Here is a 14435-nt window from a genome sequence, read left to right as displayed (position 1 = left end):
TTTTAATTATTCTTCCTTCAATATCTTTTGAATGTGATAACTTATCGACTTTATATAAAATTCATCTGAAAGCTCTTCGAATAAGCTTTAATTTTCATGCCTATATATATGCCTAGACCACTGAAATTACTTATTTTACCATTCATTTAATGAAATTTTGCTATTGCATTAGTTCTCCTACTTCTTAGTACATTCATGGAGCTACTTAAATTCATATTATCGCAGTGTGACAATTATAAAATCCAAACATCTCAATTCAGTGGGTATATACAATTTCGTTTAATTGAGAGTGTATAAATGATATGATATATCAATAACAAGATTAACATTAGTTATGATGATAATATTTTCTATATCGACTCGTCGTTTGATATTCTAATAGGCTTTTTATTTCAAATATCAGTACTAATTTCAAGTATGACACTTTGATGTATCACAATCAATTTTTAATCTTAGAATATTTTATTAGTAGATTTTATTGAAAGCAAATTATCGCCTTTGTCTTTATGGTAGAATTCTCGAGCATTAAAACCATAATCCATCATAATTTTTCGAATAGGGTCCGGAATACCATTGGTCCGATAGTTTAAATATATGCATACGTATCTTAAAATAACGTCAAATCAAAACATATAGTGCATTATCATCAAAAATTCTTCTGAAGTTCATTTAGTTAGCATCAATTTTGACATTATACTTAGAATTATTTTATTTTCTTTGTTTTATCATCTCGAGAATTTTTACGAAAATGTAAAAAAAAATTTTATTTTATTATTAACTTTTATGTGAACAGTGAAAAAAATTCAACAACGAGAAATCTACTTCCATTTCGGCTGCCGAATGGCCTTTTTTTTTTGATAAATTCATCTGTTCGAAAGTTATTGGAGCATGAAGTCAAGTTAGAGTAAATTTTGAGATCTTTTTACTTTTCCGGCGAAACTATCGGACTTATTATAAAATGTCATAGGATTTTTTTTGTAGACAATTTCATTTTCTAGAAATTATCGTTGATAAAGTTTTTTGAAATTCTGCATTGTTTTCTAGTTATTTCCATTTTATTGCCAAGCTCTTAAAATCGATAAGAATTATTTTTTTTTCGGTGCTTGGCAATAAAATGGAAATAACTAGAAAACAATGCAGAATTTCAAAAAACTTAATCGATGATAATTTCTAGAAAATAAAATTGTCTACAAAAAATATCCTATGACATTTTATAATAAGTCCGATAGTTTCGCCGGAAAAGTAAAAAGATCTCAGAATTTACTCTAACTTGACTTCATGCTCCAATAACTTTCGAACAGATGGATTTATCAAAAAATGATAAGAGACTTTTTTTGTAGAGCATTCAATTTCCTATAAAAAACTGTATTAAGAATTCCTGAATTCTCATTAGTCGACATGGTATAAAATTCAGAACGAGCAAAAACAAGTTCTTCGAATTGTATCAAACTTTGACGTCGGTTATCTTGTGAATAGTTGAATTTATGCAAAAATCATAAAAGACCTTTTTTGTAGGTCGGTAAATTTGCTACAAAATGTTTGGGGAGAAATTTTCTGTATCTTGATTTTTTCGGAAGTTATGTATTTTTTACCATGTTACTAAATAAAAAACCGAAAATTATAAACAGCTAACTCTAAATATCAATATTAAGAGCTCATATCTTAATTGTCAACATATTTTAACATACCTTTTCGATTTTGCAAAATTCTTCAAAAAAAAAAAAAATAGTCGCTTAATTTGAAACAGTCTAATATATATATATATATATATATATATATATATATATATATATATATATATATATATATATATATATATATATATATATATATATATATATATATATATATATATATATATATATATATATATATATACTGATTGAATGTATTTGTATATTACTAATCCATGGGATGGAATGTATTTGTATATTACTAATATATTTTGACAATCAACTCAAAATCCGCCATCTTTTTTTTACTACCGTGGGATTCGAATATATATATATACATATATATTAGAGTACATTTTTTTGCGACTATTTTTTTTCCGCTCCCATCCCGAAACTTTGTTAGAAATATCCCCAAAAAAATTCCCCGAGAGTTTGAGCCCTTAATATTAATATTAAGTACTTTCCCACAGCAGGTGAAGATTTCCTATTTAAAATACACGTAAGCTTTGGTTTTTATTTTTTAAACTTCTATAACTCCGCGGCATTTTATGATATCATCTGGCCCAAAGTCAGGATTTTCTCAGAATTAAATGCTCTACAAAAGTGCCCCTTGTCACGAAGTCGTAATTCATACGGGTGAGGTAGTACGGACCACTTTTAGCTTTAAGTATTGTTAACTCGTTAACAAATTAATAGATATAATAGACTAATACATATTTTTGTAGGAAATTGAACGCTCTACAAAAAAGGTCTCTTATCATTTTTCGATAAATCCATCTGTTTCAAAGTTATTAGAGCTCGAAGTAAAGTTGGAGATCGTTTCACTTTTCCGATGAAACTATCAGACTTATCACAAAATAATATAGAATCTTTTTTGTTGCCAATTTTATTCTCTACAAATTATTATCTGTAAAGTTTTTTCATATTCCGCATTGTTTTCTATTTATTTTTATTTTAATTTTAAGCTCTTAAAAAAAAGGTTCTGATTGATTTCAAGAGCTCGACATTACATACAGAACAACTAATTTTTTGAATAAAAATAGCCGCAAAATTTTTAATGTTTAAATTGTTTAATGCTTAAGCATTAAAAATTTTTTTGTTTCTGATTTTGAATTTTTTATCAAAAAGAGCATTGAAATGAAAAAAATGACCTTGTATGAAGTTAGATTATTATAATTATTATATTATTTATTTATTATAATTATTATAATTATAGTCAACGATCTATCCTTTTTAAGCAAAATGATAACTTCGAAATGGGTGAAGATAAAGAGCTAAAAATTTAGCTGAAGACTTCTTTTTACATGTAAGAAAACATATTAAAAAATCAAAAAAGTCGAAGAGGGTCACCGTTGCAATGTCGTTGAATTGATATGGAATGACCCCTATACATTAATTATAACTCCAAGGGCTTACAGCATATCTTGGAAATTAATTTTAGAATCGATCATTTTTTATTATAAAAAAAGCTAATACATCTTCTTTCTACACATAGACTTTCATATTGAACCTATATATATATATATATATATATATATATATATATATATATATATATATATATATATATATATATATTTATGGCTTGAGAAAAAGCAATTTTCCACATAATTTTTCTTGAAAAATCAAGCGTTTCCGTTCCGATAGATCGTAGACACTTGATATTACCGCGAGAAACGGAAGTCTATTTGGTCCGCGTGCTTGGAACGTGCTCGCTGACTTTTTCTTCTTGTTATTCTTCATATATAAATATATATATATATATATATATATATATATATATATATATATATATATATATATATATATATATATATATATATATATATATATATATATATGTAAACGACAGAAGAAAGGTAGAAAAATAAGAAAAAAAAGAATTTATGAGCGTTAGTAGAAGTCAATGATGAAGCGAGATAGATGAAAGAAAAAGTAAAATAATATAAAACAGAATGAGACTGAGAGAGAAGAAGAGGTATATAACATTGACAAATGTACCTGCCTGGCCAATCGACGTGAGTCCTGGAAAAATCCGTGAAATAAATAGTAAAAAAAAAAATGTAATAAAGAATATAAAATACCAAAAAAAGTAATAATATAAAAAAGACGGGCAGTGCAACCACTATTGAAACATTTGGAGTTCAGTCACGTAGTTATCGGATTTATTGTTATGCCACACTGGGAAGCAGATAGTTTTCCATAGGCCATCCACAAGCAACACTCGTAATACTGGTTTGTACGTTGGTCCGTTGATAGGCCGTCCCAGTCAGACTACTATCAGTATCAGTAAAGTGATATTCGAATATGTCTGGCTGTGGCACGGTTCACCTATCACCAGAACTCCTGTTTTTTTATTCCTAAAAACTTTACCGTTTAATGAATTATAAATTGTAAATTATAAAACTCATCTTTTGTGTACATTGACTAACCACCAAGATATATAAAGATATGTGTATAGATATAAATTTAATTATTTGTGTTTGTTTAATGATTATTAATGCGGATTTAACGCAAACTGAAATTAATATCTGGAATAATTTAACATTAATTGTTTGTTTGGATTGAGCACTATAATATCATTTTGACTGATTGTCAATGAAATGACATTCATTTTTCCTGAAAGCAAATTCCGTGTAAAAGAATAAGTTTGTTCCATAAGAGTTCCAAAAAGATTTATAACAGTAAACCTTGAAATCTTAGACAGTTCTGAACTTTGAGTTGATAAGGAAAGTTGATGGCTCACAAACTCTTATAATTGCCGCATGAACAATTCAAATAGGTTGCTTAGTGAAAAGGATATACAATTTTTTCACACACACAGACTATAACAGGGTGTCTGCTACCTTGGTCATCCGTTTCAGGGCGTCACTGGAAGTATTAACGGGCTTCTAGAACCGGATCTTAGTTCATCAGGGTCGTTGTAAAATTGGATTTGTAAGAAAAGGATAATTTATAAATAATTATATTTCATTAAAATAATAATTTTAGCCGTTATTTATTTATGCCAATAACCTTTGACAGTCTCATTAATACCTTTTCCAATTAATAATCTAGTCAACTAACTTTGACATATCACACACACACTCAAACAACTGAGTCCCCTGGACTTTATCACACACACGTGACCTTTCTTAACCTATTCCACGCGGTCAACGAGACCCTCTACGTGGCTATACCTTATACCTAGGACACGTGGTCCCCTGGACCCTCTATGCGATTGAAACCTTATATTTAATTCACGCGGTTCCCTGTACCCTCTACCTGATTTTGACAACTTGTTCACGCGGTTAACTTTACCCTTTACGTGAATAAATTTAACATTTTTAATTATCACTAGATTCCATAATTACACTTTTCCACTCACACATTCTTCTAACAATATAACTTCCTTTTCCTTATTTGCTCATATAAAATTAATTTCCAGATAATTATTTACCACATTTTTAAATCACTAATCAATATAATTAATTAATATAAACGTTAACATGGTTTTTATACCAATCAATTCATAAATCTGTTTAAGCCGGTTTACGATTTGTTATATTTTATTCTTATGCATTAACATTTCGTTACTGACTCTATAACAAATACTAGTTTAAATTTCGCGACGGAGACGCGAACTATCCCAGTACTGTATGCGGTCACCCACGTGTAAATCAAAAAAAATTAAATTATAAATTCATAAGTCCAAAAAAGGGTGTGCCTGGACCAGCCCCTCAGGCTGGGTTAGTGCACGTAGGCGCCAGACCGTTTCTCAAAAACGGACAAAATTTTTATCAGGGGGAAATTTGCGAGGGAACATCCGAGCGAGTACAGCCAGTAACAAGGCGGATAAGTCAAAATAAAAGAAAAGAAATTACCAGAAAATGATAAATACAGTTAAATATATATAAAATAATAAAATAAATTAAATATACACGGAAAAAAAATTCACGGATTTTTTACGATTTAACTATCGTAATTTTCATTATATAGTATTGTAACGCTGGACTATAAGTTTTCAATAATAATTTTTACAATAGACTATCGTAATTTTTATTTTACAATTTATACTACTACCAGAAAGAAAAAATCAGATACTATAGAGTAAATTATACAAGTTGTGTTAACATAAATTCTAATACAACTATCGTAAAATGAATGAGTCGGTAATGTAGAATTTCTTTAAATATAAAATAATAATTAGAAGTCAATGGAGTAAAATATATTTTCTTAAAAAAGTAGAACTTATAATTAATAAAAAAGAAAAATTTATCATTTGGAATTTTTTTTTTTTTTTTAACAGTTAAATTGAGAAGGAAAATACAATCTCGAAATAAAAATAAAACATGTTGAAGTAGTAATAATAAAACATTTATTTAATATTTTTTCAAACATATTTTTTTGGTATATATAAAATTTATGAATAAATAACTCATTTATTTGTATTCAAAATACGCACATGTAGAAAATTAAAAAAACCATAGGTGCAATTTTTTCGAATACTTTTTTTCTATAATTTATCATTTTTAAAAAAATCCAAAAATTATTAGGCGTCTGCTAACTTCAGTATCATAAAGAAATGTTGAATGTCCATAATTTGAGGTTATTGAAATGTTTTACCTCTCGCAAAGCCGGGTAAAATTATTCATTGTCGACAAATGAAGATTATCCTGTAACAAAATTAGGAGAATTGAATTTATTAGAAAAAATAAATTTTCATTCATTTAGAATCATTTATCCTATGACCACAAAATACTACTAAATTGTTTATAAAAATAAACTTCTTGTCCAGATAAATGATTTTAAAACGAACGATATACATGATACTGAAGTTAGCAGATATCTAATAATTTTTGGATTTTTTTTTAGACGATAAATAATTAAAAAAAAAATATTTAAAAAAATTGCACCCATAGTTTTTTAAATTTTCTACATGTGTATTTTTTTAGTTTTTTTTTTTTTGTAATTTCTTTGGTGAAAAAAAAAATCCGAAAATTACTAATTATCTGCCAACTTCAGGATCATACGATATACCCACAGAATATTAAGTTTAATAAAAATTGAATAATAATAATTATACTTACACCACCAAATTATTATATTCCACAATCTATGTAGGTTTGTAATGACGAAAGTACAGTTTTTATTTTAAATTTCTTATTTACAATTGTCCGAAAAACGTCATGAATAATAACCTCTATTTCTGCACTACACTGTGGATAAAGATGAACTGATTTATAAATATATATAGTTGAACCACAAATAATACAGACAAAGTAGATGTCATCATTTGTATTTATATATATATATATATACACTCATACAAGCATCACATCATGGTTTGTGACAACACTTGTCTTTCATACGTAAACGCTTCAGATGGCATATACTATACCATTTCAGAAAATTTACAATCCAACTATCGTAATTTTTGTAGCTTGTATTGTAAAAACATAGAGGCAGCACTGTAAATTAAAAGGAAGAATAAAAGAATAAATAGTATAATTAAATCTTATTTTTTATTCTTTTACTATTTACGATAGTAACATTGTAATATTTCTTATTGAATTGATTACAATAAACTCTTAATGAAATTACGATAGTGAATAGTAAAAAATCTTTTAAAAACTGTAAATTTTCGTATCATATATTTGAATGTTACAGATAATAAAAGTATAGTCCAGGATTACGATAGTAATATTGGAATTTTTCGTCGAATTTTTTTTCCGTGTAGCAAGAAAAAGACCCAGGAAAATAAATATAAAGTATTTCCCCGAGAATTGTTGGATCCAATTATTTATAAATAAATTATCAAAAAAAAAGTCTTTGATACAATATGTCACTGATTACAAATTATAATCTTTACTAAACCCCTGGGGGCTGAATCTATATAATGCAAAATTCTAAATTTAAATTCAATATTCAAGTTAATAATAAAATTAGTATATTATAATAATTTACTTAAACAGAATAAATGATTCCTCAAGGTTAATTATTATCCATACAAAATAATCATAACTATGAACCCTGGGTTACCCCTTTACACCTTACAGGGGGAGAAAGATACGGTGCACTCTCACTCTCATACACCGAATTTCCAAAAATTATAACATAAATTATGTAAAATAAATAATTATCGCTCTTTCCATAATTATAAATAATCAAAAATATAACATAAATTGCTTGACCACTGGGGTATACAAAAAGAAAAATATAAATAATAATTCGGGGTTAATTAATTAAATAATAATAATAATAATAAAATATAATAAATTATAATATAAATAATAAATTAATAATAATAATAATAATTCCCCTTAATAATTATTATTATTTGCCTAGGAATTTTTCCTGCGAACTATTACGTCGCCGGCTTAGGAATTTATTTTCTTAGCCGGTGTATAGCTATAGCTATAAGTATATAGATATAGGTAGCTATCGATATACGCAACTATCGATACATCTATACAGCGAACTACCACAGCCGCGCAATTTCCAATATTAAATCATAAATTAAATCAAAATAATTCAAATAAAACATGATTATTTTACCACCCTCAATTCTTTCATAAATTCAGATGTATCATTCAGGGGTATTAAACATAAAATCCGTCGACTTATTCGACTCGCGAAGTCCAACAATCCCCGGGGAGGTTACAGGTAACAATGCATTGAGAGAAATCAAAGTACTTACTAATTACTGCTTTACTTCCAAAAAGAAAACCTAGTTAACCACGTACCCGGTGAATTTACAAATCAACTTTTTATTTGTTAGACTACAAATAATGACTAATTAACCACAAATTAATTGAAAATCAGAAACGTATTAACAACGTAAAACCACAGCGTCTGCTCAATTGCACTTTCCGTACCTTTCTGAGTACTTAATGGGCCGGCCACTTGTTGGCCACCCACGTGGCGCAACAATCGCCCTTAATTATCATTATCATTGTTACCTAGCCCCGGGCCTTTAAATTAATTAAATAAATTATAAAGACATTTTTACCCCACCTGAATGATACAAAATAATTTAAATACATATATTTAGTATGCATTTATACCAAAATGATAATTGTAAAACTTATATATAATTAATTAAGCCGCATGTTATCCATCGATATTGCAGGGGAAAATATCGATTTTTCCCCTCCTCTCTGGTCACTGTTTTCATCTCCTCAATACCTGGATATCCAATTTAAACTAAACAAAATAAAAACAATGATTGGGGCATAATGTGACCACACATTATGTCCCCTGAATAACGCAAAATCATAAATATTCCCATATAAATAATAAATAATAAGTATAATTATTTTTAAATTAAAAATTAAATTTTATGCACACACGTGCTCTCAGTCATACCGCGCGCATGCGCGAGCAAACGCTGTCTCACCGGCGTGGCAACGAAATGCCCGCGTAACCATTCAAATTTAAACTTAAATACTATTACTTATTTCTAATTAATTATTAATTAATTTGAATGGTTACGTGACACCTCCCCACCAGGCCGTGTTTTAGCCCTCTAAAATACGGGCGAGACTCTGCATTTCCCTCGCCGGCACAGCCACCTGAAAACCTGAAACTCAATATTTATACCTGGATCTTTTGTACTGGGTATAAATTCAAAATAATCAAAAATACCAAAAGAAAATTAATAAATAATAAAAACTCAAACGAAGTAAACCAACCTGTCACTCGCCAACCCGCACGAACCGTCAGTGGAAAGGGGAGGGAAAAGGGCTCGTGTAAATAAATCAGTTCAACGACACAAATTCCCATTCACATTGACGTTTACTATACGGAGTGATGAAATACACCGGGCATTTACAAGAACTCCGACAGGTGATCAAGAGTTGTTATTCTTTAAATTACGATGGGAAAATTATTAATCATATTAATAAATAAATATAAAAATAATAGAACTTATAAATTAATATCTTTGGGTGCGTTGCCACGACAATCACTCGCGTTCTCTCCTACGCGGCTTCCAAGGCAGCCCCCTTTGGGTCTAAACAGTAGACCCGGCGTAGGCGGGCGTCGTCGGTGAGCCACCCCAGCCAGGGTAACTCACTCAGCTGGTCTCCGATGTTTCCGTGGCCATTAGGACAGCGATCTGCTTCCATTAATCGAGCACAGACCATGCATCTTTCTCGGACCGCTAGGTGTAGTCTACCATGAGGTCCATTACACCGCCCGGTGTAAACTTGAGGCACTCCTCACAAAATGGCCTGTCCTCCGTCGGCATGTTGGTACAAAGTCTGGCCGGGTGTCCACCCTGTCCACATCGAGCGCACCCAGCAGAGAGGTTACTTCTGCGTGGTGGTTGCGTCCGGTAAGTCCGGATCTTGACTTGTAGTAAAAGGGTCAAGTGAGCCTTCCAGGTGGCCGACCCTCTTGGTATCATGGCGATACCTTGCTGGTGGTGGTACGTTTCCATGTACCGCATCACTTGTCGTTTATTCAGCGCCATTCCTATTTAATAAGATTCTTTATTATACCAATTCCTCTGGGGGTGTAATAATATAGCCCAGATAAGCGATGGTGGTAGGCCCAGATAGCAGTAGAACAGTAGTAGTTAAGCACAGAGTAATATCAGACAGCAATAGTGACAGATAGCAGTAGATAGGCATAGAAAAGTCAAGTAGTAGATATAGATAGAACATTTAGCCATGCGACTGCATCGACCTGCCTCTGACGGTCATTTTCAGCTCGTTTAACCAATTTTAAAAATTTTACGTGGCTGCGTCCAATATATTTGCCCTCGAGGGTCTCCATCTCAACAATAACTGGAGTTACTACCTTCGAGATGACAAAAGGGCCTGCATATCGCGGTGCAAGTTTACCCACAACCTGCTCACTCTTTTTCGATAAGACGTGAGTAGTAGGGTGGCGCAAAAAAACCGACTATTTTTTTTTTTTCCATCTCGCATGAAAATTTGTTGGTTTACGATGTTTTAAGAAGCCTCTCCACAAATCAGCTCGATAAAAAATTTTTAAGAGGTCGCTCATGAATTTTGAAAATATCAAAAATGATCGAAATTCGGATTTTTATTAAAAATTTTTTTTTTTTCTCGTGGTAGCAATAGTTTATATTTGTGAAATCATGACTATGCTGAAAATTTTTGCCCAAAATTTAAATATTTAAACGGCGCTCAAGAATTTCGAATATTAACTGATAACATGTAACTAATAGTTTGAATTAGTTTTTATAACTCAATTGTTGTCATTTCACTTAAATATAACTTTTGCATAACCAAAAATATACAGAACAGTCTTAAACAATGAAATTCGGTCAGTTTTGAATAAGCGAAAAAACCTACAAATTGAATTAAAAAATAAAAAAGTATGTAAATAACTTATTATTTATATTTCTCGGGTTATATTTTCATTCATTGTCATGCAAATTGATAGTGAAAAAATCGAGAAGCTTTATTAGTAATATTTAAGGGTCGCTCAAAAACGTCCAAGAGACTGCGCTCGGAAACATTCAAAATTCTTGAGCGCCGTTTAAATATTTAAATTTTGGGCTGAAATTTTCAGCATAGTCATGATTTTACAAATATAAACTATTGCTGCCACGAGAAAAAAAAAAAATTATAAATAAAAATCCGATTTTCGATCATTTTTGATATTTTCAAAATTCGTGAGCGACCTCTTAAAAATTTTTTATCGAGCTGATTTGTGAAGAGGCTTCTTAAAACATCGTAAACCAACAAATTTTCATGCGAGATGGAAAAAAAAAAAATAGTCGGTTTTTTTGCGCCACCCTAGTGAGTAGGTTTATACACTTGATCGCCTATCTCGAATACAATATTTCGACGTTTATTATTATAATAAATCGCGTATCGTTCAGACGATCGTCGGATACGCTGATTTACGATATCGCGCAACTCTACCATGCGATCCATCCGCTGTATCCAACCACTGCGGTCAACGTTATTATCAACAACGACGTCATTATCGTCTGTACATTGAAAATTTCGTATCGGGCATGGGTCACGGCCCAAATTTAAATACGCAGGACTCACTCCGAGTGACTCATGTACCGCAGTATTATACGCGAACTGGAATTCGTGAATATTTACGTCCCAGTCGCGATGATCATCACCCAAGTAACTCATAATCATGGTTTTTAAATTACGGTTGACCCTTTCAACCGGGTTAGCTTGGGCATGATACGGTGGGGTGGTAGTATGCTGAATACCACACTCTTGAACGAGCTCTACGACGTCTCGATTTAAATATTCACGGCCGTTATCGGTCCAAAATACTCGCGGTACGCCCCAACGGTTAATAACAAACTGTCGAAAACTTTTAGCAACAGTTTTTCCGTTTGCAGCTCGAACCGGTACGCACTCGATCCATCGCGTGTATAAATCCTCAAATACGAGTAAATACGAGTACCCTGCGCGAGAACGCGTAAACGACATTTAAATTAAAAATTAAATTTTATGCACACACGTGCTCTCAGTCATACCGCGCGCATGCGCGAGCAAACGCTGTCTCACCGGCGTGGCAACGAAATGCCCGCGTAACCATTCAAATTTAAACTTAAATACTATTACTTATTTCTAATTAATTATTAATTAATTTGAATGGTTACGTGACAACTCTATAACTCAATACTCAAACTCAAACATTAATTCTCACGTTTTCCTGCCACTTTCAACGTCAAGAAATTAATTAATTTATTTCTTTTGATTAAAATTAAAATTATTCTTATATTAATGATTAGAATATTGACTAGAGTGAGAATAAATTTTCCGGCACGCGGTTTTTGAATGGCCTGGAAAATTCTATGACGTAGTAAATCCGGCCATTTTGCCTGGATTCTTCGAGAAGCTTCAAGAACACTAGATTCTTTATCGTCGGGCTGACGAACTTATTTACACGTTGATTAATTAATAATTAATAATTAATTTACCTAGTTCAGCCTAGATGCGACGAGCACGTTACGGACACGACGAACGATTTTGTATGACTATTAATTTATAACTCTGGCCCAGGCCTAGAATAAAATCAATAAAAAAAAAAATATCTGACGACTTTATTTACAGCTACGACTTGTATCCTGCCCTCATCTTCGTTGTCTCATTGGTATATTGCCAGTTTGTCTGTGCTGGTCCTGATCATCTAGTCCTTGTCGTAAACTTTGTCCGAAATTTCCCTTGTCAATTGATTTTACACGTACTCTCCAACACCTGAAGCAGTTGTACGTTTAGATGGTCAGTCGTTCTCTCTGTGCCTCCCGATGATTACCCGGTCCTGCCGGCTCTCTCTCGTCTCCACTGCTGTCTTACGGTTTTATCAATTTCACTCGATTGATTTCGGCTGTTATCAGAAAACTCCTCCTCTACTTAAATATAATTGGGCCTAGCGTGCAAGTATTTTCAATTAGCGCGCCGGGCGAAAAGCCGAAAAAATTCAAATGCTCGTTTGGGGTTACGGGTAGGGTAAATGACTATCAGTGAAAAATCACGATTTTGGCCGATAAAATAACTCATTTTACCCTGTTGCCAGACACACACACACACACACACACACACACACACACACACACACACACACACACACACACACACACACACACAACTGACCACAAAAAGTCCATCTGAAAATAATCAGAATAAACTTCAAAACGTCGGCATCTGCCAAAAATTGGGTTTTCAAAAATCAGAGTGAAAACAATAACTACCCGAATGTTTTAAGAATCGTCGATATTCATAGTGAGAAGTTGAAAAATTTGTTCCAAATAGATTCCAAAAAGTTCGACATTTAGTGAACTTCTAAATTTAAGACAGCTTTAAACTTCGAGATAAACTTCTTTGGAACGTAAAAGATTTAACAGTAAAAAATATTGATGATCTTAAACTAAGTGGATGAATTTCAAGCCAGACAAGAATAATTTGGAAATATAATTTTCAAAACGTATTTACTCCATTTTTCTTTCGTTCAGAAAAAGTTCAAAAATCTCTTATTAAATAGCTGTTTACACAGAGTGAAAAATATTTCCAGAGTTAGTATACGTATCACTATTCTGGCTATACGCTGTATACTCAGCTTACTTAATGATACGCCATATAGCCAATTCAGCTAACCAGGAAAAAATGTTTTTGCATAATCATATATAGGTATATATGAATATATATGGAGTACATACCCGATAAAAAACGTTTGGATCCAACCAGATATGTCTGGATCTCGTTATATCTGTTTATATCCAAATACATCCAAATATTTGATCTTGCTAGACATAAGCAGATATAGAGATGTATTAAGATTGATATCCAAGTAGATATACGCATATTCAAGCATATATAAGTATATCCGCTCAGATCCAACTATATATAAGCAGATATTAAAATTGATATAAATGCAGATATGCTTATATCCAAGCAAATACAAGTATATATAGTTACATCTGCTCAGATCTAACTATATATAAGCAGATATAATGATTTATATCCAAGCACATATACGTATATCCAAGCATATATAAGTACATGTATAGTTATATCTTCTCAGACCCTACTGTATGTATGTGGGTATATAGATGCAAAATTAATTCATATCCAAGCAGTTATACGTATATCCAAAAATTTATGACTATATCCAAAAATGTGTGTCTGTATGTAGTCATATTTGGTCAGATCCAATAATATTTAAATAAAGGTAAGGTAAATACAGAGTTTTTTGTCTAATTATACACGAATATCTGATTAATATACAAAAATTACAAATTTTTATCCAAGCAGATATAGGGTAGAGGTACCATTT

At 31.3% G+C, this 14435-nt stretch overlaps 1 protein-coding gene and 1 long non-coding RNA gene across 4 annotated transcripts in view; one reads left to right on the top strand and one right to left on the bottom strand.

Annotated features, from left to right (window-relative positions):
- The window catches only part of LOC130672897 (lachesin), a 670825-nt gene that overhangs the window by 183170 nt on the left and 473220 nt on the right, over positions 1-14435 (top strand). The gene's annotated exons all lie outside the window — the stretch shown is intronic.
- On the bottom strand, positions 6008-7383 carry LOC130672898 (uncharacterized). Its single transcript, XR_008990790.1, has 2 exons — positions 6743-7383; positions 6008-6328 (listed from the first exon to the last, which is right to left on the bottom strand). It is a non-coding gene; the product is annotated as an uncharacterized LOC130672898 (long non-coding RNA).

This window comes from Microplitis mediator, chromosome 8, assembly GCF_029852145.1.
Source record: "Microplitis mediator isolate UGA2020A chromosome 8, iyMicMedi2.1, whole genome shotgun sequence".
NCBI classification, from domain to species: domain Eukaryota; kingdom Metazoa; phylum Arthropoda; class Insecta; order Hymenoptera; family Braconidae; genus Microplitis; species Microplitis mediator.
This window is presented reverse-complemented; position numbering and strand designations above follow the sequence as displayed.